At 36.6% G+C, this 27652-nt stretch overlaps 1 long non-coding RNA gene across 1 annotated transcript in view; it reads left to right on the forward strand.

Moving 5' to 3' along the window:
- The window catches only part of LOC116595923, a 44695-nt gene extending 17673 nt beyond the window's left edge, over window positions 1-27022 (forward strand). The window contains exons 3-4 of the long non-coding RNA XR_004287920.1: window positions 5046-5099; window positions 25373-27022. This is a non-coding gene — a long non-coding RNA (uncharacterized LOC116595923). The remainder of the gene's footprint in view (window positions 1-5045; window positions 5100-25372) is intronic.
- The last annotated feature ends 630 nt before the right edge of the window (window positions 27023-27652 follow it).

Here is a 27652-nt window from a genome sequence, read left to right on the forward strand (position 1 = left end):
CTGTAGGTCAACAATCTGGGCATGGCCTATGTGAATAACCCACTGATTCAGGGTTGCTTATAAGCCTACAAGCAGTGTAGGCCAGCACTGAGGTCTCATCTGAAAGATAATTTGGGAAGAGACCACTTTCAGCCTCACTTAAGGGGATTGTTGGCAAGGTTCATTTCCTTTGGGGTTGTTAGACTGATGGTCTCAGGTCCTGGATAGCTGTTAGCCAGAGGCACTTTCCTTTCATTGCCTTGTGTGTCCCCCAACCCACGATGGCAATTTGCTTCATCAAAACCAACAAAGAAGGGAGTCTGCTAGTAAGATGCTACAGTCTCTAGTAATACAATCACAGAAGTGACATTCCCTGAATAATGAGATACTTTATTTGTCAGAAAGAAATTTCTCAAGGAGAGAGAAGGAGATCACACAAAGCTGTGAGTACATTTGGTAGCTGGGATTACTGGGAATTAGAAGCTACCTACCACCATGAGTAGTATTCCATTATATGAATATACCATTTGACTGTAGATAGACATTTAACTCAATGCCAGATCTGGACTATTAATTAGGGAAAAAAACCACAAGAGTTTCTATGAACATTCAAAGTATTAGTGTTTGTGTGCATGTTTCATTTGTCTTAAATGAAATTGCAGGGTAATATAGAAAGGGTATGTTTAATATGAATAAGAAACTGCTCCAAATGCTTTCCAAAGTGATTTTACACTCTTAACAATGTACAAGAATGTACCAGAGACCCAGTTGTTCCTTATTTCTTGGAAGTGTCAGTCAGCTTAATTCTAGGAAATATAAGGTTATTCATTATGGTTTTAATATGCATTTCCCTAGTATATATCAGGTATGTTAAGCATCTTTTTATATACTGAGAGGCTATTTGTAGATCTTCTTTTGTGAACTATGTTTAAATGAAATGCTAACTTTTTATTTCTAAATTCTTTATTATCGAAGTATCATTGACATACAATGTTATATTAGTTTCAGATATTTAACATATTAATTCAACAACTCTGTACATTACTCAGTGCACACCATAAGTGTAGTTAACAACAATGTTATTACGACATTATTGACTATATTCTTCATGCTGTACTATTCATCTCCATGATTTATTTTATACCTGGAAGCTTTTAGTTCTTAATCTTCTTCATCTATTTCACCCATCCTTTGCCCACCTCCCCTCTGGCAACCCATTTCTTAATTTGGGTTGTTTTAATTACTGAGTTGTAAGAGTTCTTCCTATATTCGGCACACAACTCATATATCACGTATATGTATTACAAATGCCTTTTCTCAGTTTGTGGCTTGCATTTTCATTTTTAAAAACTCAACTGAAGAACAGTTTCATATTCAATGAAGTCCATTTTATCATTTTTTTCTGTCATGATTGCTATGGTTTGAACTATTTATGAAAATATTTTCATGTCAAAATAAAACTATTATATTTTTATCACAGAAGTTTTAGGACTTTAATTTTCATTTTTACACCTTGGATCTATTATGAGTTAATTTTTGTACATATTTTGAGGTAAGGATTGGAATTATTTGTTTGTAGATACTTCCTATATTTCCAGCACATTTTTCCAACACATTTGTTTCCTTTCCTTATCGAATTATTGCATCTAAATTATTATGTCTAAATTCAAATAACCATATTTGCATAGTCTTCTTTTAAACCATTAACTATGTTTCATTAATCTATATGTGTATTTTTCACAAATACCATTGTCTTAATTACAGTAGATTTGTTAGAAATCTAGTATTCCAATTTTGGAATGAAGTTGTTTTTTTATGAAGTTTTTTATGAAGTTTTTTGGATATTTTAGATCCTTCGTGTTTCTCTCTAACTTTTCAAGTTAGGTTGTCAACTTTTCTCAAAAATAAGTCTTGCTGGGATTATTAATAAGACTGTATGGAATCTATAGACAATTTAGGAAGAACTGATAGCTTTTAATATTGAGTACCCTAATCCATGAACATGGTATCTATCCCTCTCCATAATGCTCTTCTTTAATTTCTCACCAATGTTTTATAGTTTTCAGTGTAGGTCTTGCAGTTTGTTTAATGCTAAGTATTTCATGGTTTTAGGTCCAAGAGTAAATACTTAAGAAAATTAATTTTCTTTTGTTCATTGCTAGCACATAAAAATACAATTGATTTTTATATTGATCTTGTGCAATCTTGTTATATTCACTTGTTAATTCTAGGAGATTTTTTGTAGGTTTCTTAGGAACATTTACATCCATCATCATGTTGTTTGCTAATTCAGACAGTTTTACTTTATACTTTCACACTGTGTGTCTTCAATTCTTTGTTGTGCTTTACTGAAGTTCACTAAAATATTGGTTAAGAATGGTGAGTGTGGAGATCCTTTCACTGTTTCTAATGTTAGGGAAAAAGCAGTTTTTCATTCTTCAGTACGATGTCAGCTATAGGTTTATATAGATACCCTTTATTAGGTTGAGAATATTCCCTTCTATTACTAGTGTTCTGAGATTATAAACAGGTATTGAAATTTGTAAAATGTTTTTTCTGATTCTAGTGAAATGATATAATCTTTCTTCTCCTTTATGCTGTTAATTTAATGAATTATAATGATTGATATGAAAAAGTTAAATTAACTTTGCATTGCTGAAAAAGCCCCAAATGGTTATAACATATTCTCCCTTTAAAGATTTACTAGATTAAATTTGCTATTATTTGTTTAAGATTTTTGTGTTTGAGCTCATAAGGAATATTTGTAATTTTCATATAATATTTTGAATCAAGGTAGTGCTCTCTCTTAAAATGAATTAAGGAATGTTCTACTTTCCTATAATTTTCTCAAAAAGTTTGCATAAGATGGCATTATTTTTTCTTAAGTCTATTATAGAATTCACCAGTAAAGCCATATGAATCTGGAGATTTCTTTGTGAGGTCATTTTAAATTATAATTGCAATTTCCTTATTGGATGTATGGCTATTCATATTTTCTCTCTTTTTGAGTCATTTGCATAATTTGTTCCTTTAAAGGAATTTGTTCATTTTATCTATTTTTTAAATGCCTTTGCTTAACACCATTGTATTCACTTATTGTCCTTTTAATGTCAGTAGAATTTAAAATTATGTCTCCTTTTACACCCCTAATACTGTTGATATATAAATTCTCACTTTGTCTCAGTGTATTTTCCTTGGTATTTTTCCTGCTTAGGGTTTGTTGTGCATCTTATACAGTTAGGTTTTTCTTAAATTTGGAAAATTGTTCATTACAGCTTTAAATATTTGCTTTGTTACCACCACTTTCTAAGACTTCAGTTGTACAGGTTTTAGACTCCTTAATGTCAATGAAATGCATTTCAGTATTTTCATTATTGCCTTCCTCTCTATGGAAGAGAGCTATTTTAATATCATTTCTGGTTCTGTTTCTATTGGCTAACTTTTCTCCTGGTCATGTGTGTCATATGCCTAGGTTTTACATGTCCAGTAATTTTTGATTAGATGCTGGATGCACACATTTTAAGTGGTTGTGGTCAGCAGTTGTCCCTCTTTAAAGAGCGCTGGTCTCTGTTTTAGAAATCAGTTTAGTTCCTTGCCATTTATCTTGCACTTTTTTGAGATTTCTGCTTATTTTTCTTAGGATATAAGTGGAGAAGCCTTTTATTTTGGGTATAATTTAGCTTCACTATTGAGATGCGGGCTTTTGATATCTGAATTTCAAGAGTGATCAACCAAAATTCTCCACGTTGGCTGGACTACACTCAAAGGATCCCCAATTCTCCCAGTCATTTTTTACCTACTCTTATGGTGTTTCATCCTATATGTAAACCTCATATTATTTAGCTAAGTCTCCAGGGAGCTTTATTAAGATTTCTAGTGTTCTTTTCCTGCATAGTTTCATCTTCTTTGAAACTTCAATTCACTATTTCCATCCTTCTTAGAATTTACAATTTCCATTTTCTTTCTTGTCTACTTGATTTGAGAGCCATAATCTGCTTAGAAGCATCTTTTATGCTCTATGTCCTAGAATATAAGTCTGGATAGAAATCTAGGGCAATGACAAATCTCACCTTATTTGTTTCTGTGTTCTCAAGGATCACAGTCTTGAGTTGGCTGTTGTCCAATGTACAGAAATAGTACTTTAAAAATCTTTAATTGTATTTTTAGTGTATTTTTATTTGATGTCCCCTTATTTGTGTCCCTCCTCCAGTTTTACTGAGATATAATTGACATATGGCACTATGTAACTTTAAGGTATACAGCATAATGATTTGAGTTACATATATTGTCAAATGATTACCACAATAAGCTTAGCTAATATTCATCACATCATATAGACATTAAAAAAAAAAAAAGAAAGAAAGAAAAGAAAATTTCTTTCCCTGTATTGGGAACTCTTAGGGTTTACTCTCTTGACAACTGTCATACATACCATAGGAGTTTCAACTATAGTCATCATGTTGTACATTACATCCTTAATGCTTATTTATGTTATAACTAGAAGTTTGTACCTTTTGACCACCTTCATTTCAATGAAGTTTTTTTTCATTTAAATAGTAGTTTAATGTACTTTAGTATACGTTATCCAGCTTTCTTTCTTCCTTTTTTTTTTTTTTTTTTAGATTTTATTTATGTATTTAACAGACAGAGATCACAAGTAGGCAGAGAAGCAGGCAGAGAGAGGAGGGGAGGCAGGCTTTCCACTGAGCAGAGAGCCTGATTCGGGGCTCGATTCTAGGACACTGGGATCATGACCTGAGTTGAAGGCAGAGGCTTTAACCCACTGAGCCACCCAGGCACCCCTTCATCCAGCTTTCTATTCGCTCAAGTCAGGAGAGACTCAAACTCTTTCTATTTCACCATAGAAGCCGGAGTCCTCCTCTTCCTCCTCTGCCCCCTTTCCTCCTCTCCCTACCCCCCCTCCTTCCTCCTCTTCCTTCTTTTTCTCCTGGCAAGCATTTTTTTTTTTTTAATTTCTTAGTATTTTCAAGATTGTTTTCCAGTTTCAGTGATTATTTTAACATGTCTTAAGATTGCATCATGGAATGTTTATTTTTGTTGTGCAGCATGGATTACCTACAGTGATCGTGGCTTCTTGATTCCCAGATTATATCACAATGGTGAGTTACAGAATGATAATTTAACAAATCTGGTTTTTAACTGGTTATGGTATAAAACTGGGTATTTTCCAACACCTGTACTTCTGTCCAATAGACTTAACTTCTTCAATGCAGTTCTTATATAGTTCATTTTCTTAAAATATAATAATGGCTCAGATTTTGCTATATGTCATCCACTTGGGGAAAAACACCAGTATTAGTTTCCTAAGGCTGCCATAATAGATACATCTGTGGCTTAAAACAACAGAGAGTTATTCTTTCACAATTCTGGAGGCCCAAAGTCCCAAATCAAGTTGTCAGCAAAGGTGTATTTGCCCTAAAAGGCTCTAAAGAGAGAATCTCCCTTTGCCTCTTCAAGCATCTGGTGGGTCCTGAAATTACTTAATTAGATCTGCAAAGTTCCTTATTCTAAGTTAAGGCCATATTCTGAGGTTCTGAGTGGATATATCTTTTCTGGAAGGCCACAATTTAATGCACTATAATATTTAATGAGAAGAGTGTCATTTAGTACCAAACCCTTGAATTTCATGTTATAAGCTGATTAGAAAGTGTGAGTGGAAAATCTAACTTTCCAGGAAATGACTATAATATCATGAAATAAAACTTCTTTTTCTCTCTCTTTTCTCTAACTCCTTGTATTAGATCCTGTGCACAGGTTTCTACTGTCTGCTATAATAGTCACAAAAGAATGACATAATACTCCCCTTCCATATAGTTACTGATAAATCGTGAATACAAAAAGTTAGAACTTTGTTCAAGAGAACAAAATAACAGATGCCCAAAGGTGGTAAGTGAGTGGTGGTAAAATGAGTGAGTATGTAAATTTAGAGAAGAAAGGTCTGAAGTCTGGGTTCAACTGGAAAGTTTTCACAAATAAGAGGGAGTGGGAAGAGGCTTGGAATGTGAGGGATCAAATGGAGAATACTTTAGAAGGGAAAAAAGGAATAGGCCAAAGTGAATAAAGGCCCAGTCTTGGGCATGGGAATGGTGTTCAGGAAGAAGAGGTGAAAAATCCCATAATGAAGCAGTGAACTATGAATTAAATCTAGGATAAGAGTTTACCTTTATGATAGTATGATTTACAATAAATATATATTTGGTTTTCATTCTCATTGCTGGCTCAGAGCTCCTAAAAGCTTTGGAATTTACAAAGTGTGAGAGTATAGAAAGTGTCTTTTGCTATGTTACTGTTAACTTCTGGAAAGCACCTAAGAATGGGAGGGGAGAGGGGAGAGGGGATGGAGGTCAAATGGCTAATGGCAGATGATTTAATCAGTCATGTCCTTGTAGTGAAACCCAACAAGACAAGGTTCAGAAAGCTTCCAAGTCAACGAACACATGGAAATTTGGAGAGAGTGGTGTGCTGGAGAAAGCTTGGAAGTTCTGCACACTTTCCCCATACTTACCCTATGCATCTTTTCCATATGGCTGCTCTGGAATTATATCCTTGATAATAAGCTAGTAATCTAGTAAGTAAAATGTTTCTCTGAGTCCTATGAGCTGCTCTAGCAGGTTGATCATACCCAAGGAGAGGGTTGTTGGAATTTCCAATCTATAGCCAGTTGCTCAGAAGCACAGCTAACAACCTGGACTTGTGAATGGCCTCTGATGTGGTGCAGCCTGCAGGACTGAGCCCTTAAGTTGGGGAATCTGATGCTATCCCTGGGTAGAAAGTACCAGAATTGAGTTGAACTGTAGGACATCTACCTGGAGACAAAGAATTGCTTGGTGGTGTGTGGAGAAACTTCCATGTGTTGGAATCAGGCATAGAATAATAGCCTTTATCTTACAAAAATAAAAATCCTCTTAGTTTTGCAGCATGGGATTGGAATGAGCTTCTCTCTTCTAGCTTGTTTCTGATTTCCACCTCCATCTCCTCCAATGTTCTTCCAACTTGGGCTTTGTAGTCTACTCTGCACATTCAGAACCTTTCCCCAGTCTTTGGCATTTCTTCACCCACTCCTCAAATCTTATAAACCTCTCTCCTCCCTCCTCTAAATCATTTTCCCAAAATTTTCATAGTGATTCTACTGTCATTTAGATGTTCATGGGGGCAGGTGGGCCATACGCAGAAGTAGTTCTACCCACGGGCATTTTCTTTCATGTCAGACGCAGAACCTATTTAGATGTGGACTATACTTGAATATTCCTTTGGTTAATAGGTAGAGTTTCTCTATTTTCTATATATCCAAACCCACTATAATGAATGCAAAGCAGATTTATATTTATATTTAGCAAATGTGAGAGTGAGTGGTTATTTCTCTTAAATTTAGAAATAGTTTCAAAATATTCTTGAAGTTCCAGCCCTGGAATATTACTCTCATCTATTCATTACTTTATAAGAAAAATATGTGTGTGATAAAGGATTATGCACAAAGTTGCCTTTAATACTGTACCTATTCTTAATTTAGTCTTTTCTGGAAATGGACAAAAAGGAAAATTAAAAGCTTGTCACAATATCTTCATGATGGTTATTTCTAAAACAATGAAAACAGCTTTATGGCGTAACCTGTGGTGTAAAATGTGGTCAGTTATGCATCTCCATTTCCCTTCCTGATTCTTTTCCTCCACACATCACATGACCACAAATAATCAAGTATCATATACGTGCTTTGTTTCCCAAGCCTCACACATTTTTTTAAAGAAGCACTTTAAAGAGCCCCGTGTTGTAGAATGTATCATACACCTCAGGCAACACATGACCATGCTAATGGGTGGGCATAGGAAAACCATCCAGAGCCATGATTATTAGGAAAAAAAATTAATGTAGACTTGCTAAACAAACATTCAGAAGTGTCTCCTCTCCTCTTACACAAAAACAAAGCAATGAAGAAGAGAGTAGCCACAGATTCGGGAGGAGGAAGAATATTGTTTTAGCTACTCTTTCCTATGCCAAAGTTATCTGCTCCTCCCATCGCCCAATCCTAACTAGAAGGTAAGTTGATACACCCAGTAACAGTAAACTGGCTCATAAGTGGCCTCAATCTTCCACTACAGTCTCTCCCACAAATGACAGGAAAATCCCAAGAGCCCAAGGAAGAAAACCTTCAACGGAAGGTAAGAGGTATTAAATTTGCTGAGCCTATGGAAAGAAAATATAAACACAGGTGTAAAAACTGTCTTTAAATGTGAAGTGGCAAGCTGCTTATTCCTGTGAGGATAAGGGCTGGTGCCTAAATTAATCCTGCCTCTGGCATGAATTGGAGAGAATCAGATAATTTTACAAATATGTCTGTTGCTATTATGGCTAAAGTGATGCAATATATGGGATAAAGGGTTAGGTTGGGCAGTCTATAAAGTATTTTTTTTTTTACTATTTTTAAAGATTGTATTTATTTATTTCACAGAGAGAGAGAGAGAACACAAACAGGGGGGACAGCAGGCAGAGGGAGAAGCAGGGTCCCCATTGAGCAGGGAACCCAATACAGGACTCAATCCTAAGACCCTGAGATCATGACCTGAGCCCCCCACACATCCCTAGGTCAGGCAGTTTAAACCACTTGCAGATTTTAGGATTTAAAACAGGGGTTGTCAATTTGTTTCTCTCAAGGGAGATACAGTAAATATTTTAGGTTTTGCAAGCCATATTTTGTCACAAGTTTCAAAATCTGCAACTGGAGCAGAAAGGCAGCAAGAGACCATAGGTAAAACAGCAGGTGTGACTGTGGTCCAGCATGCCACACCTTGCCAGCTCCTGCTCTCAAGTATTTGACATCAGTTCCCAGAGCTGAGCCAAAACTCAGCTCTGGGTAGCGGGAATGAAAGTGGTTGATGCTGAGGTTTATTGTCGAGAAAGACCAAACTCTGACTCCCATAGCTTCTGCTCATAAACATCTCTAAGGCAAAAGCTTGCTGGCAACACAAAGGAAACATCTATACCAATTCCACAGGCCTCCTTGCAACCAGATGGCTGCCCTCTTGCTTCAGTCCACAGCGATGCTGCAACTCGCATGGCCCAGGAAGATCAAGAGTTTTCACCTAGCAAAGGGACTGAGTTAGGTGCCCTTTCTGCATGTTGAGAATAGAATATATGGTTTCTCACAGCCAAATTAATTAAGATATTTCAGCAGTTTAAACAAAATTGAAGTCTGATAGTTACACTAGATCAGAGGTCTCAAAAAGAGGGGATAGAACAATGTCTGGAGATGCTTTGGGTTGTTATAATTGGAGAGTGGCTGCTACTAAGATCTTGTGGGGGAGGTTAGGGGTGCTGCTGAACATCCTATGGTGCATGGGACAGGCCCCCACAGCAAAGGATTATCCAGCCCAAAATGTCAGTAGTGCCAAGGTGGAGAAACACTGTGCTGATGCTTTCATAAATGCTTCCTTTAGTGAACATAATAATTACAACACAACTTACATTTTCTGGGGGAGTATTAAGAGCTGTCACAACATTAAAAAGTGGTCACAGTAAAAGACTTCCAAGTAGTTTGCAGAAGGAACTTTTCATAAAAATATTTCGTTCTTTCAAATTAATACAAGAAATAAAAGAACATCTCATGTTCTTAGGAAAAAATGCAGTATCCTTCAGAATATTATTTGAAACAATCTTGCCTTGAATTCAGGTGTTTTATGGTCTAATTTTCTAATCCCAACTCTGATTGTAAAATATAGATACATTCTGGTTTTCTAACGTGTGCATGATATAATACGGACGTACGTCAAGACTGAACAATAACTTACCTGGTTGATTCCAAGGATTGGAACTTCGGAACTTTTTTAGAGGGAAGGCTTAAATTACATGATAAACTAGAAGAAGTAATGTTTTTGTAGTTACAAAGAGATTAGTGGGGCCTAAGAACTGCCTGGAAACCATATGATTTTCTGTCAGGAAAGAGGAGCTAAGATAGAGTTGAGGCTAGGCTGACAGAATCAGGTCGAAGTGTTCTGCTTCGTTTTGATATGTTCTTAATATGGAGTTCCTTGGATGGAGCTAAACCTATATAATTCTGAATTTGAGGAAAGAAAAAACATGCATACACATAGAGTTTCCTCCAGTAGCTAAATTCAGTTGTGTGTTATTGTTACCCCCAAAAGTTCCAGGAACTATGAAAACTTAACCCGAATATCCAAATTATTTAAGGACTATGGAGTTGGGAAGCAGGAACTAATAAACACATTCTCCCCAGACGAAAACAAAATCAACCAAACTGGCTATTTGCATCATTTAAAGCAAAATTTCCACTACTAGGTAATTAATCTTTTTTTAAACTTTTTCTTTAGAGTTTAAGCTTTAGAAAAAATTGGAAAGATATTACAGGAAGTTCCAGTATATGCCATGCCCAGTTTTCTCTGTTAATATCTTATATTAACAGATCATCATTAATAGTTTACTTTGGTATAGTATATTATCATAAGTTATAAACCAATATTAATACATGATTATTAACTGAAGTCTATACTTCAAACAGATTTGCTCATTTTTCTCCTTATGTCTTTTTCTATTGTAGGATCCCATGTAGGAGGCCATATTACATTTAGTCATCATATCTTCTTGGTTTATATCAGTTTCTCAGACATTCCTTGTTTTTGATACTCTTGAGAAGTACTGGGCAGGCATTTTGTGGAACGGGGAATTTTCTGATTCTTTTTTCATCATTAGACTGGGGCCGTAAGTTTGGGGAAGAAGACCACAGAGATGATAAATTAACCTTTGTAAATCATATCTAGATGACATGCTACCCACATGATGTATCAGTCTTGGTATTAATTTTGATACCTGAGCTGATGTAGTGTGAATAGTTCAATTTTAAAATGGAATCAAATTTATGTATTGAAATTGTATACACTAAGTGATATATATAAAATAACCTGAGAGAACATTCAGGTAACTTTTTTTTTTTTTTTTTTTTTTTTTTTGCTTTGCTTTGCTTTTTTGGGGTCATGTTTTCTTGAAAAGTATTTAGTCAAATATTTCTTTCATTGAAATCATAACTATTTACTACTGTGTAACACCCTAGACTAACTTAAATTAAACCCTTATTTGTCACAAGCTTTGATTTACTTCTGTGAGATAACTTCGAAAGATACATTCTTTTCAAAGGTGAAATAAAAGCACTAGTACTATGATAATAATATTTTTAATAAGGGCATCTTACACTTTCTGTGGAATTTTCATATGCATTTTCTCTCTTGAATGTTATAACAACCCCAGAAGTTAGTGGATTGTATTTCTTTTGTCATAGAAATTACTCTTTTGTAATTTGTGCTCACTATGACAGGTATTTGAATATTATATGTGTCTTCATATGTGTTTTGTGAATGCAAAGACATACTAATAGCTGAGGAAAACTATAGACCTTCTTTCTCTGAAAAATTTACTTTAGTGCTTACTGTGTATATGTGTGGGACAAATAATTTGTCAAAAGAGGATATTCAGTGATTTCCATTGTAAAGGAAATTTTGGGTTTTCTTATTTGTTAGCAGATAGCAAGATTTCATGTTTCACTAGAACTAAGTTTCAAGACTAGTGTGTGAATAAAGCATATAATTTCATAGGTAAATGCCAAAAAAAGTTGGCATCTGTAAGTTATTAGTTATAAGTTATCTATTAGATAAAATATTACTATAGAGATCATTCTGAAATTTTGATTATTAGATTCTGAAATATATTTAAAACTAACTTATAGCTAAGTTACTTTTCGTAGGAGAAGAAAGATATTTTAAGAAATCAGCTATTTTTTTCTTTTCTCAAAGTGGAGTTTGCTGCCTCTCTTATTCAGATATTGCCTCTTAAGTTTTAACTACTTTTCAAAAACTAAGATAATATTTGCTGACTGAAGGATTTATTAGAAAAAGTTTTATGTGGAAAAGAACAGACCCTGTCTTAGGACAATTTATAATAATAAGCCTTGGCTGTTAAATGTTTCTACTAATAAAAATAATCATCCAGAAAGATGATGGAGATGAAAGAAGAAAACGCTCCCAATACAGAGCACTTAAATATGTTGATTAAAATATTTTTAAAAAGCTTTTCAAAAGAACTACTTACCTGGTGTAAATTAAAGGGAACAATCTGAGGCCATAAATAAGGGAAAAAATATGGTAATACAAGACCAAGAAATTTATATTAATTCTAGCCTTAAAGTCATCTGTTGGTCCCTGGTGGTCTAGAACCTAGATTTTAGTGGGACACTGAATGCAAAGGACAAGAGACAAAGTCTGGGCCTCAGTCACTGTGGGGAGTAAGATTAGAGTTGCCTACCAAAGTGAGACACAGGGAGAAGAATATTTTCAGCAGATAAATGCAAACACACACACACACACACACACACAAGCTTATCTAGTTTATCTTTTTGGAATTTGTTTTGCATAGCATAGGAAAAAAATAAACACTCACCTGAGAATTCATGACCATGAACTTGCCCTCAAGTACATACGGGTAACTTGAAAAATGCATTTTAAAAATTTTATTGAACATGATCCTGGATTGTGCCTATAATTACCTGTCTGAAGCAAAGCCAAAACCTGAGAAAAGAAATGTACTCTAAACACAATCCATAAAGAATTCACATGAAGTTCTACGACACGGGACTTCATAATTTTTAAAAAATTACCAAACATATAAAGAACAAGTTATTATGAACAAGAGTTATTAGAAAAAAAACTACAGTCCATATTGAGACCCCAAAAGACTGTAGCCATTGGTATTTTCAAATGCAGAATATAAGGCCAGGACTGACTAGTACAGAAATGCTAATAAATCAAGACAAAAGTGGTAGAAAGGATTCTACATTTATTGCAGATTCCTCTATCCTCCAAAAATAATCCACAATAGGCATGTCAAAAATATCAGCAGAAAACTCATAGAAATCAACAAATCTACAGGCAGACACAATACGGTGGGCTAAAGATAAAAAGTCTGGAGACAAAGAAAATAAGATTAAACGCCAAAAAGTGATAAATTAGAATTATTAAATGTAAAATATAAACTTCTAATGTAATAAAGCTTTTTAACGTATCAAAGATGTTGAGAAATATCTTGACTAAAAAATTAGTATATTAGTTTATTTGTCAAAGAACTGTTAGAACTTTTTGAACTGACAAATAGAATAACTGAAATTAAAAAATTGAATAGTTATTATCTGCTATGTGCCTGGCACAATTCTGCATGTTGGGATATGTCTTTACATAAAACAGTCAAAAAATCTATGCCCTCATGGAGCTTTAATTTCTGGTTTGTCTAGAGAGAAAATAACTAAATAACTAAATTTCAGATGACTGAAATTCATTCATGTCGATGCATGTGTGCGTGCATTTTCCTTGCTATATAATATGGCATTGTATGAATATACCACACTTGACTTATCCATTCTAATGTTGGTTGATAACTTAGTTTTTTCAATGTTTTACTCTTCCCTATCTTGTGATGCATCTATATGTGCTTGTTTTTGTTGGGTACAAATTTAGAATATAAGTGCCTTTAATTTGAGTAGACAATGCCAGTTTTCTAAAATGGTTGTTCCCATCACAATTTATTAGGGTCAAGTCTATCCTCATCCTTGCCAACATTTATTATTATTAGGATTGTGCATGTAAGTTTTTCTTTAAAATTCTGGTAAAATAGCCTGATAATAAATAATAATAATAGACATTTGGGCCTGGAATTTTCTTTATGGAAATGTGTGTGTGTGTGTGTGTGTGTGTGTGTGTGTGTGTGTGTTCAATACTTCATAGGGAATATCTCATTTACTTTTTTTTAAGGATTATTAGATATTTATTCGACAGAGAGATAGAGAGTATAAGCAGGGGAAGCATCAGGCAGAGGGAGAGGGGAAAACCAGCTCCCTGCTGGGCAAGGAGTCTGATGTGGGGTTCGACTCCAGGACCCCAGAACCAAGACCCAAGAGGAAGGCAGACTAAGCCACCCTCATTTATGTTTTCTATTTAAATTCAATTAATTGACATATAGTGCATTTTTGGTTTCAGAGGTAGAAGTAATATTGATAATTCTAGATGCATTTTTTTAATTAATTTTTTATTTTTTATAAACATATATTTTTATCCCCAGGGGTACAGGTCTGTGAATCACCAGGTTTACACACTTCACAGCACTCACCAAAGCACATACCCTCCCCAATGTCCATAATCCCACCCCCTTCTCCCAAACCCCCTCCCCGCAGCAACCCTCAGTTTGTTTTGTGAGATTAAGAGTCACTTATGTTTTGTCTCCCTCCCAATCCCATCTTGTTTCATTGATTCTTCTCCTACCCACTTAAGCCCCCATGTTGCATTTTTAATAGATCTAAAACTATACAGAGTTTTCATTCTCCGTGCGATCACTGGCTGTTGTAATGTTAGGAATCTGTCTTGTTTCATCTAAAATTACCAAATTTATTGATGTAAACTTGTTTCAAATGTTTTTATTTTCCTCTAAATCTCTAGGATCTATGGGGATTTTCCCTTTTTCATTCTTAATATTGGTAGTTTTTGCTGTTTTTATTCTTGCTTCATTTTACAAGGAGATTGCCAGTTTTGCCAAAAACCAAACTCCCAGCTTTTGGATCCTCTATATTGTAGTGTGTGTCACATCCCTTACCCCCAATGAGCCCCCCCCTCCCCGTTTGACTTGCTTTTTAGTAATATTCACTTTATTGAGATGGCCTGGAACTGAACCGGCAGTATTTCTGAGGTATGCCTGTAGGTATCTTTGCAGGGTAAGTGACTGAAGGAATGAAGGAATGAAGGGCATGAGGGGAAGCTTCTGAGGGTTTGTGATGTTCTATTTCTTGGCCTATGTCATTGTTCCCAGGATGCTCTCATTTTTTTTTTTCATTAGCTGTGTGCTCCACATTTTTTTTTCCCATTTTTGTTACTTATTTCTCAAAGTCAATTTAAGAAAATGATTTTTCTTCTGTAGAACTTATGTAAGCACATGCGATGGAATTTGGTGCCATATTGTTTTTCCTGACAGTCTTGCCTTGACTCCTTTGCTGCGTTTTTATTAAGAAAACTTTGCCAAAATTGCACCTGGAGGACTTACAGCCTTCCTTCACCAACCTCTTGAAATGGTACTACACAAGATCTTTCTTTCTTCTCCCATCTAAATATGTTGCCATTTTTATGTTTATAGGCAGTAAAATTTATATTTCTAACTAGAGTTTCCTGTGACTAGCAGCTTATCATTATGTACTGCTTAATTTCTACTTTGTGAGGAGCTCATTCATTTTAAAGGATTAGCTTCACTTCGGAGGATTAAATCTGGCCAAGGTTTGTTTAACTGTGTAAGATGAGGCTATTAGAGGCACATGTTAACAACAACAACAAAAATAGATGTTTCTCCTGTTCCTTCTGCTCATGTTGATGGTAATAAGGGAGAAGGTCAGGGGCACAGGCACTGGGGGATATAGAGAGTCTTCCAAGGGCGTGCCTGAGGAATGCTAGATTTTCTGGTTGCCTCTAGTTATTGATCTTTCATTTTGTTGAGTGAAAAATGCAAGCCAAGTGGTTGTTCAAATGTTAGGAACACAGTAAAAGAGATTATTTAGAAATGGCAGGGAAAGAGATGAAATGGTTTGCAGAGACAAATTATGGAAGAGATACATTTTTTTAAAAAAAACATTGTAATGGAATTTTACTATATGGCATATGGTTAAAAAACCTTCTATCATATCTTCACACAAAATGTTCAGTAAAAGATGCATTTTTACTATTGGCATTTTTCCCCAGTGTGATGATGCCTGTTTCAAAGTCATGAGGTTGACAATAAAATATGTCTATAAGAAGCCCTCAGTATCTTGGTTACAACTAGAAAAAAACAGTACAGAAATATTTCTTTAAAATGCATCAAAGGAACATGGCTTGATTTTAAACCCTCAGTCAATTGCTTAGAAACTTTAGAACTCAACGGCTGGCCAACAGTAAATTATCTAGCCTTCAAAAGCAGGAAATAGAATTTTTCTTCCTTGCTTTTAGCTCATAGACTTGTCCCTGATTCCAGAATTCTTTAGTCCATGAATTTACCAAATTCTGACTTAAAAAAAAAAAAAAAAGCTGTTATTTTCAAACTCATCATGCCTTAAGAATTACTAACACTAAAAATAAAATTCCAGCAACTGGCTATTTTTTAAAAAATCAAATGGGACTTTTCCTAAAGATCCTGGATTAGAAATCCTTAGCAAAATACCCCAAGACTCTTAGTTGGCCCTCTCTGCATCCTTCATATTTCTCAACAATTTTAAGAAAACATATTCAAAATCCAGGTTATCTTTTAAATTAAATTTCTAATTAAACTCTCTTTTATCTAATATAAATCTAAGAATCACTACAAAAACTTCAGTAAGCTTTCTAGTCCCTTACATATTAAGATTGGAGATTAATAAAACTGTTAGTGTATTTTAAAAGTAAATTTTTTTGGTTTTTTTGTGCTCACTTCTCAATTCTACAGAGAATTAAAGTTTCTTCAATTTCAATGGAGAGCCCTAGATGACCAATCACATCTTACTGGATGCCTTTGAGATTTTTTTCTTAGGTAATATATATCTTGGATAATACATATCTTTATTATCTTGTTTGGGATTTTAATTAATTTATTAGCTAATCTTGGTATAATACTTATTTGTTAGTCCCATTTTAATAATAGGTCTAAGAAAACACCAATCTATCCAGTTCGGGAAATAAGAAACAAATAGCTTGTGTTAGAATGCATGAGGATATGTCCTAGTTCCTTAAATCATCTCTTAAAAACGCAATAGTGAAAAGTAAAGAATTGCTTGTTCTGAACCTATCATTGAAAAAATATATGGTTTTTATATGCTTTTGTTCCTCATCTCTCCCTTTCTAAAGTGTTTATTTTCTTTTTCTGGCCATCCTAAATCTATCCATGACGAAAGGGCCAGCTCTGACCTTCTCTCCCCTTTCTTGGGCAGCTTGCCACCCCCGCAGCAGTGAATTACATGACTTTGTACAGCTCGCTGTAGCAGATGTCTGGGTCTCTGTCTGGTGTCTTTAAATGCGAGGCAACCACAATTTATTTTGTTTCTCTTATGATCACCTACAACATCCTGAACATTTTTGTCCCCCCAGAGATGGACATAAAAAATGAATACTCATCCATCGATTCTGAGACACAAATATTCCTTTCTTACGACACCAGGATGATGTGATAGTATGATTAAACGGACCTCTGTGTGTCAAGAGAAGTTTATAGAGTCTAGTACCCCATATAATATGTAGCTTAATATGGATGTGTCTTTAGTCAATTCAATTCAAAAAGTATTTCTGGAGCACCTGATATGCGTAGGACACCATGGAGGTGGGTAATGGGGGTAAAGAAGAGAACAGAATTGACAAAAATATCTGCTTTCATAAAGCTTACATTCCAGTGGGGGATCAGATAATAAGCAAGAAAAACAATGAAGTAGGGGTGTGTGTGTGTGTGTGTGTGTGTGTGTGTGTGTGAGAGAGAGAGAGAGAGAGAGAGAGAGAGAATTTTGCCTTATATCTGAGTATATGTCAGAGAAAGGCATTCTGGACAGGGAGAACAGCAAGTTCAAAGGTCCTGAGTCAAGAACATTAAGGCATAGCAAGGGAAATGTTACAGAATTAATAGAAGTCAGATGATCGAAATCCTTAGAGGGTATTGGAATGTAACAGAAAACCACTGGACAATTTTGAGCAAAGAAGTAAGATGATCTGTAATCTGTAATTCTGTGAAATTCTGTAGCTCCACAACTTTGTAGTCTACCTTCTTTCTATCTTCCTCTTTAAAAAAAGTCCCATCAATGGATAATGCATATACCATGATAGTCTTTCTACCCATACCACATATTTCCACCATGTATACTTAAGAAAAACATCATACAGATGTGGGAATGAACTTCCTCTTACATGATCACTCCCAAAAAACTATGGATATCTAATTTATGGATATCTAAATGCTTTGGTTAGGTCATTATTTTTAGGTGTACACAGATTAACTCTCTCCCTCAAACACGCTGATATTCAAAGCTAGGAAAATTTCCTTAGATATTTTGGAAATCGGCAAGTGGGCTTGGTGTTCCTTTTTATCATTTTTTTTTTGAGATTATCTACAAAGTTCTTTCTCGTACATACATTTTTAATTTGAAACAAAATAAGCAATCTTCTCACCATTCTAACATCTATGTCCTCAGAACTTAATCAGGGTTTAGGTGAATCATTTTCACAGTTGTATGTGTATCAGCCAAACCCACACCCAAAACCCTGATGTTTGACATTGGAATTTATTTTCCATTCTGAGGGAGACTCCTGAGCAAAAATAAAGATATATTATGGCCAGGCTGCCTTTTCATTCAAGCATACTAACTTAAAATTGATAATCAATCAATAAAATACAATATTATGTGATAAAGTAAGAGAACCATTTTTTTAAAAACCCACTTGAGTACTTTCCCATCCCTTTTCTTTCCAGAGCACATCTTACTAGCTTTTAGAGATCTTCCCCATTTCCTTGTGGCTCTCAGGGGTTGTCAATAAGAAAACACATAGGACCTAATCTGAAACAGTCAACTATTTCCGCAGATGTGTTCAAAACACGCTGTGACTGAGTGACTCAAACTAACGTATTTAAAATTCTTTATTGGAATTATACGAATTCCTTGTAGAGGTATAGCCTTATTTTTCTCTTCGTTAGTGAGCTGTAAGTGTATCATTCTGGAGCCATCTGTGTCCATGTTTACCGACATATGGAAAAATCCACTTTGCTGAAAGAGACAGAACAGGAGAAACAAGTACAGTCGTGGAGAGGATTTCCAGACATACATGTAGGAGTTAGAGGATGGTGGAGGAGGACGGAGAAAGATCAATACACAGAGAAGCAAGGAAAGATACTTATTTTCCAATTCCAGCCTTGTGCTCCTGGCCGAGCTGGTCTACTCTCTCCTCCAGCTACACAGACCAATAAAATCCTTTTTGTTTACCGAAATTTAATGTGGATTTCTGTTCTCTGCAACCAAAACAAACCTGAGGTAGAAATTAACACCAAAAGTTATGTTGGAAAGGAAGACTCTAAAATGGAAATTGGCTGAGCTCAAGTGAACTAAGTTACAAGGATGATTCCATGATCCCAGGATAGAAATTAGATAGCTTTGTTCTGTCACAAGAAGCAGGTTAAAAAGTCACCTGGTAAGTATTTAGGCTTCTTGTGCTTATTAGGCTGCAGCTATCGGAGATTTACTGGAAAATGTCAGAACTCTTGGAATAGGTTCAAACACTTCACTTCAGTAAGGTCTGGAACAAATAACACAAGCTTTTTAATAAACTGGCTCGGCCAAAACTAGAAAGGGCATAACACACAGGTGTGTTGAGAGACTGTGTCATCTCTTCTTTGTCTATCCCTCCTCACTTAGCTTGGGACAAAATATTAGGAACGTTCATCTTTCAAGAAGCAGTACTTGCCTGCAGAGGAAGAAAAGAGCAAGAGAAGAGCTGAAGACATGGGAAAGAGCTTCCATAGACCTGTCGGTATCAGGGTGAAATCTCCAAATTTTAAAGAATAACATTCAAATCAGATTCATTTGAACAAAAATGTTAACTTAATGGTTTATGGAACTTAAACTCCAGTGATCATGTGACTGTCAATCCAAGGGCTCAAATGAAATCTTTATGACACTGTTTCTTTCTGACCACTCACTCTGCTTCCTCATGTGTTTGATCAATTCTCAGAGAAGTTCCTTTATTCAGAGAGAAAAGATCGTTGTTAGTAAGTCCAGATTTATATCCTATGCCTCCAAGTCTAGAGAAAAATATCTTTCTTCTTTTTCTAGTTCCTCAAGTGCAAATCCAGAGTTGAACACGACACCTTGGCTGGTGTGATTGGGGAAATAATTTTTTCAATATTATTTGTACACTAAGAACAATAATTATAAAAATAACAGCAATAATAATAATACCTACCTGGTACTGTTGCTGTAAGGGATAGAAAAGTTAATTTATGTAGGGGCACCTGGGTGGCTCAGTGGGTTAAAGCCTCTGCTTTCAGCTCAGGTCATGGTCTCAGGGCCCTGAGATTGAGTCCCGTATCAGGCTCTCTGCTCAGTGGGGAGCCTGCTTCCTCCTCTCTCTCTGCCTACTTGTGACCTCTGTCTATCAAATAAATAAGTAAAATCTTTAAAAAAAAAAAAGCTAATTTATGTAAAACTTGGCAAATATAAACTGTTCAGCAAATATAAAGTTCCATAAAAGGATCAGCTTTTGCCATCCACTATAACCCACTCATGGCTGCCTAGCACACACAATAATGTATATTAGAAGCAATAGTAGTAGCAGCAGTAGTAATAATAGTAATAATTATTATTATAGCTATCATTTTGAACTACCCAGAATTCTTATGATCATCATCCTTGAGTTAAGAGTCCCCGTCACCTGTAAGGAAATGTCTCCATTTCTGCATGTAGTCGTGTTGGAACTGCCAATCATGGCGCCTATCTGTTCTCCCACCAAGTGATGTAGGCTGGGTCAGATTCAATACTGACTTTCTTAGACATGGTGATTATTCTAAAAGATGAACATGTTGAGTCCAGAGAACTTCCCCGAAATTTTTAAATAGGAAGTGAACGAGAGTAGTTCTTGATTCCTCTGGGATGGAAGGTTGTAAATATGTAGGCATGAGGCCATATGAGACTCAGTGTCTGCTCTGTGGAGATGGTCCATCTGAGAGACGACCGAGAAGGACTTGAGAGCATTACTTGCCGAATCTCAGTCTCTAAGCTCCAGTTCTTACTTCTTTGGATTTTATTTTTAGCTCTTTCATTATTCTTCCCAGTCATGATGATAAAGAAATTCCATTTTTTCTTAAGCCAAGCTGAGCAACATTCCCGTGTTCATGAGATGTGACTAGAATAAGGTAGGATGTTATTATAAATAATGAGTACTCTATAGTTTGACAAATGCCGCACAGGGAGCAGGTCATAGAGAATTAATTCTGAGAGATCCATCAGAGATCATTGAGACCAGTGCCCTCTCAGTTATTCATGAGTAAGTTGTTCTTGGAGAGCACGTGTTAGCTTGTGATTTCAAGAAGAATCCAGCTGGCTGTATCAGGCAGACCATTGGGCAATGTTAATATCTAGTGTGGCAATAAATGGAGAAGTCTGGATGTGAGCAGTGAACTGCAAATCCACCACTCAGATTACAGGAATTCCTGGAGACTGGATCCTATTAATCAAATGCAGAAGACTAAACCAAAATTTCTCTACATTAATTTAGATTGGGAGATGAACAGTGATCATGAGGCAAGCCAGTCATCAGAGGGAGGTATCCCTACTGGCAGGCAAACTCAACACTGAAGATTAATACGATCAGAGTGTTTTAAAATTAAAAGTACTCAAGGCACCTGGGTGGCTCAGTTGGTTGAGTGACTGCCTTCGACTTGGGTCATGATCCTGGAGTCCTGGGTTCAAGTCCCACATTGGGCTCCCTGCTCAGCAGGAAGTCTGCTTTTCCCTTTGACCCTCCCCCTTCTCGTGCTTTCTCTCTCTCTCTCAAATAAATAAATAAAACCTTTTAAAAAATTTAAAAGTATTCAGTATCAATGCATGCTCCGTGAAAAATAAGAAAAAAATAAGCTACACTTTGTCAAAAATAAAAACTTTTTTGTCAGAGAAAGGCAGTGTTAAAAGAATCAGAGACAGATCACTGAGTGGCTCAACCAGTGACACAACTGACTCTTGATTTCAACTCAGGTCATGATCTCAGGGTCCTGAGATCCAGCCCTGCATTCGTCCCCATACTGGGCATGGTGCCTGCTTAAGGTTCTCTCTCTCCCTCTTCACCCTGTCTCCTGCTCTCTCTCTCTCTCTTACCTCTTCCCTCTCTCTCTCTCTCTCTCTTTTTTTTTTTTTACGATTTTATTTATTTTTTTGACAGAGAGAGATCACAAGTAGGCAGAGAGACAGGCGGGGGAGGGGGGGCAGTGGAGGAGGCTCCCTGCTGAGCAGACAGCCCAGTGCAGGACTTGATCCCAGGGCCCTGAGATCATGACCTGAGCTGAAGGCAGAGGCTTAACCCACTGAGCCACCTAGGCACCCCTTTCTCTCCCTTAAAACAAAAAATCCGAGACAGAAAATATTTGCAAATCATTCATCTAATAATTTCATATAGAGTATACAAAGAACTCTTAGAACTCAACAAAAGAATAAACAACTCAATTAAAACATAGAAGAGCCAGTACCATGCTGTCTTGGTGATTGCAGCTTTGTAGTAAAGCTTAAAATCAGACAACGCGATGCCCTCAGTTTTGTTTTTCTTTTTCAACATTTCCTTAGCAATTTGGGGTCTCCTCTGGTTCCATACAGATTTTAGGATTGTTACAGCTCTTTGAAAAATGCCAGTGGAATTTTGATCGGAATGGCATTGAACTGTGTAAAGAACCAAGAGGCCCTTCAGTGGGTGAATGGATAAAGAAGACATGGTACATATACACAATGGAGTATTATGCCTCCATCAGAAAGGACAAATACCCAACTTTTGTATCAACATGGATGGGACTGGAAGAGATTATGCTGAGTGAAATAAGTCAAGCAGAGAGAGTCAATTATGATATGGTTTCACTTATTTGTGGAGCATAAGGAATAACACGGAGGATATGGGGAGATGAAGAGGAGGAGGGAGTTGGGGGAAATTGGAGGGGGAGAAGAACCATGAGAGATTGTGGACTCTGAAAAACAATCTGAGGGTTTTGGAAGGGAGGGGTTGGGGGATTGGGTGAGCCTGGTGGTGGGTATTATGGAGGGCATGTACTGCATGGAACACTGGGTGTGGTGCATAAACAATGAATTCTGGAACACTGAAAAGAAATTTAAAAAATTAAAATTAAAATTAAAACACACAGACACACACACACCCACCATAGAAGAGCCAAACACTTCATCAAAACTATACAAAGGGAAAATAAACATATATAAAAAATGTTTCATTTGTCATTGTGGCAAACGTGAATTAAAACCATATTGAGATATCACTGCACACTCTTTAGAATGGCTAAAGATTTTTTTTTTTTGCACAAGCATTTTCATTTTGAAATATTCTCAGACAGAAAAATTACAAGTGCAGAACCATCTGAGAGTAAGTTGCCAACTTGATGAGCCCATTACTCCTAAAAATCACTCCTGCATTTTTTTCTCTGGAACAAGGGTGTTTTTCCATGAAACCACAAAACAATCATCAAATCAGGACATTGCCATTAATACTTATTACTGTCTAATCCCCGGGCCCCTTAATTTAATGTATTATAACCTAATCCTTGATTTTGTAATGGCTAAATTTCCCCAAACCCTCTGAGAAGGAACACTGGTGATACAAAGCAACAGGCACTCTCATGCGTTGCTGGTGAGATTGTGAAATGGTACAACTCGAAAGACAGTTTGGTAGTACCTTATAAAGTGGAACACAGAATACCTTCCCTCATTCAAGAGTTTTGAAAATGTATGGCCACGTGAGAACATGTATATGAATGCTCATAGCAGTTTTATTCATAACCATTAAAAACTAGAAACAACCAGGATGTCCTTGGAAAGTGGAGGAGGAGGTGGAGAAAATGTGGAATGTCCATACAATGTGATACAATGTAGTACTAAAAAGAAACAAGCTGTTAGTTCATGCGATGACATGAACGAATCTTAAGGCAATGTTACTAAATGAAGGAAGGCTGTGTATGATTCCATTTCCATGGCACTGTAAAAAGGCAAAAGCTCAAAAAGTTGAAAATAGAGCTATCCTACACCCAGCAATCACACTACTGGGTATTTATCTAAAGATACAATGCAGTGATCTGAAGGGATACAGGCATCTAAATGTTTACAGCAGCAATGTCCACAATAGCAGAACTATGGAAAGAGCCTAGATGTCCATCATACACCATCATACACCATATACCATACCTTTATCCATTCACCTGTTGATGGATATATCTGTTGATATAGATACACAATGGAATACTATGCAGCCATCAAAACCCCAAAATCTTCCCATTTGCAATGATGTGGATGGAACTAGAGGGTTTTATGCTAAGTGAAATAAGTCATTCATAGAAAGACAATTATCATATGATCTCTCTGATATCAGAAATTTGAGAGGCAGGGCAGTGGGTGGGTCATGGGGGGAAGAGAGAGAAAGAAATGAAACAAGATGGGACCGGGCAGGGAGACAAACCATAAGAGACTCTTAATCTCATAAAACAAACTGAGGGTTTCTGGGGTGGTGGGGGATAGGGTAGCTGGGTGATGGACCCTGGGGAGGGTATGTGCTATAGTGAGTGCTATGAATTTGTAAGACTGAGGACTCACAGACCTGTACCCTGAAGCAAATAATGCAGTGTATGTTAATAAAAAATAAATAAAATAAAATACACATACACTGATTTAAAAAAAAAGACAAAAGCTATAGGGATAGAAAACAGATTAGCCATTGTGAGGCACTAAGGAATCAGGGAGTGGTTGGCTACAAGTGGGACTCTTCTGTATATACAAGCAAAATTCTGTGCAGTATTAGGACGATGGGTACATTATCATTTTCATTTTTTCAAACCTACAGAACTTTGTATCACAAAGGGTGAATTTAGTGAGTTTAGAAAATCATATTTTAGCTTGTAGTTTTAAGGATAAAAACAAAAGGCACCAGCCATAAGCTGTGCTTTGGTTGGTAAATTTGTTTCTCAAGGGTGTGTAAGGCTGATACTCTTCAACTTGTTTATATAGACACACTGGGGCTAAATAAATAAGTAAAGGGACAGTGGAGGGATGAGCCTGGTTTCTCAAGGTCAGACAGAGAAATTACAGATAAACCAGAAAGGAAGGTTAGAATGAATCCTATGGTACTGGACCAGAGTTGGAAATATCAGTCTGAACTCAGGTTTAACTTTGTGTATATATTTATATTGCCCAATCCCATAAATATATATATTATGTAGAGCTATATGGAGAGAGATTGGTGATAGACAGATAGATAAATAGATAGAAATAGATATCCCAGTGGTAATAAACACACCCAGTGCCCAGATCTCAGCATTTACCTACCACATTTTTCTAAAAACATCAGTTATGGCTGGTTGGTTCTAGTCTTGAGGCAGAAAAAATACAAGATGAGCCCAGTTCATCTTGTGGCATCAGAAAATAAGGGAGTGCTCAAAAACAAATACAAAAAGATGGGGTTATTATGGCAGAGACAGAAGAGTCAGCCCCCAAAACCCCAATGGCCCATGCAACAAACAATTTAAGCAACCAAACAGAACCATGCCCTGCTTCTGAGATGCCCCTTCTAACACTCCATTGTATCTTCTCTTGTCCCAAATCCCTCAGGAGGAGTCTTTTCTCCACAGCTCATGAGACACTGAACTCTCCAAACCCCTGGACTGTTTTCCTTTGAATAAAGGACGTCAAACCCTTTGCTAAATTGTTTTGGTCTCATCATTTGGTGGTTTGGCAATGAGATGGGACCTGAAGACAACTGTTGAAGAGGCTGGGGCCGGCTCCTGTTGCTCCTAGTGGAGACACACAGGTATCCCTTTTGGTTTGCTGCCTCTTCAGCTGTTCTCTGGGATCTCTAGTTCCAACATACTGGGAAGAGACGTGACCCAGAGGAACACCCCTCATCCCTGACTGACAACATTACTTGTTCGCTTCATTTTCCTCTCTGCACTATGTGGGCCTCCATTATGGGAAAGTTATTTTGCAAGAGGAGTGTGTTCCTTACTTCAGCGGGAAGGAAGCAATAAACCAAGGCACTGGTCAGACTCAAGAAACCTATGAGTTGCTGTGACTCTTCTGGACCTGCACACCTCCATCGACCTAGGGAGTGTGGACACCATCTGCAGGAGCCCCAGGAAGGCCACGGAAGGGGCAGTGGCTCCCCAGGAAGTTATTGGGAAGAGGAGAAGCTGAAGGGGTGTAGGGAGGACCTGTTCTTCAGATCCCACCTCTCAACTGAGAAGGGGGCAACTGAACTCGTAATCACCGCCAAGAAATTCATGATGCAAACTTCCAGCAATATCTTTTGAAAATTTAAGTATTTAAATTCCTTTTATCTTCCAGTTTTAATTTCGTAAATGTTGTACATTTTCTACCTTGTTCTGTCTCAGCTATCATGTGCATTCTTGTCAGCAGGGAGGCTGCTGGAAAAGAGACAGGATGATTCTTCCTGAGCCAGGGGCAGAGGAGAAGTTTCTCCTCTCACATTCCCAAGCCCACAGCTCCCTGCTCTTCGGGCAGCAGGAACAACACATTAGAGCCCACAATTACTGTGGTGGGCGCCATCCCATCACTCTAGCACAAATGCTTTCAGCCTGACCCCTTTCCTAGAAGCAGGTAGTAGGAACAGAGATCATCTAAGGGGTGCTGGCTGCCCAAAGTTGCAGGAAATGTTATTGTCACTGTCTCAGCTCCACACCGGGAAGGCAAGACAAGATAATCAGCCCCCGGTGTCCACTCTTAGAACTGGATGTCACTTCATGAAAAGTGTCTTCTTGTCTCTAATTCAGGTGCAAAGACACTGGGGATTTTCCAGGGGAAAAAATAGGCCATAATGACTCAAAGCTTTGCTGCTTGGCCTAGAGGGACTGACTTTATATAGAACAGAAAGGGGAGAAATCTATGACCATCAAAGTGAAAACACAACCACATGGGGAAGATTTCTGCAAATTATTTGGCTGATAAGAGACTTGTATCTAGAACATATGAAGAACAATTACAACTCAATAATAAAAAGATAAATAGCTCAGTTTAAAAATGGGCAAAAGAACAAAATAGAGAATCCTGAAATAAATGCACACATATATGTTCCCTCACTTTCCAAAAGCAATTCAAAGAATATTTAATGGTGAGAGAGTACTTTAGTAGCAAATGATGCTGAAAAAAAAAAATGGATACTCAATTGCTAAAATTAATATGATTCCATATATCACATCACATATAAAAACTTACTCAAGATGGATCATAAACCTTAATACAAAATGTAAAACAATAAAATGTCTAAAAGATAAGTTCTAAAAAAATAAAAAATAAAATAAAAATGGGCAAAAGATCTGAATAGACATTTCTCAAAAGAAGATATAAAAAGGGCGAATAAGCCCATGAGGATATGTTCACCATGAGCCAGCAGGGAAGTGCAGCTCAGAACCATTTCAAACTAATTGGGGTGACAGTCATCAAAAAGTTAGATAACAAAAACTTCCGGTAGGAGATGTAGAGAAATCAAAAACCTTCATGCATTGCTGGCAGGAATGTAAAATATTCCAATCACCTTACAAATAAGTCTGGCACAGCTTCACATGTTTATAGAATTACCATGGCCCAACAGTTCCGTTCCTGATAGGTACCTAAAAAAATGAAAATGTACATCCCTCCAAAAACATTTGCATGAAATATTCAAAGGAGTTTTATTCACAATAGTCAAAAGATGGGTCTGTCCCTAATTAATGTCCAGCAAGAGGTGAGGGAACAAGCAAATTGTGGTATAACTCTACAATAGAATATATTTTTAAAAAATTAAGCAGCAAAATAAATGTAGCATTGGATGATAAACCAAAGTAGAAAATAAATATAAAAACCTCCATATTTATATGAATATATTATTGAGAGGTG

The sequence above is a fragment of the Mustela erminea genome, chromosome 1 (assembly GCF_009829155.1).
Source record: "Mustela erminea isolate mMusErm1 chromosome 1, mMusErm1.Pri, whole genome shotgun sequence".
NCBI classification, from domain to species: domain Eukaryota; kingdom Metazoa; phylum Chordata; class Mammalia; order Carnivora; family Mustelidae; genus Mustela; species Mustela erminea.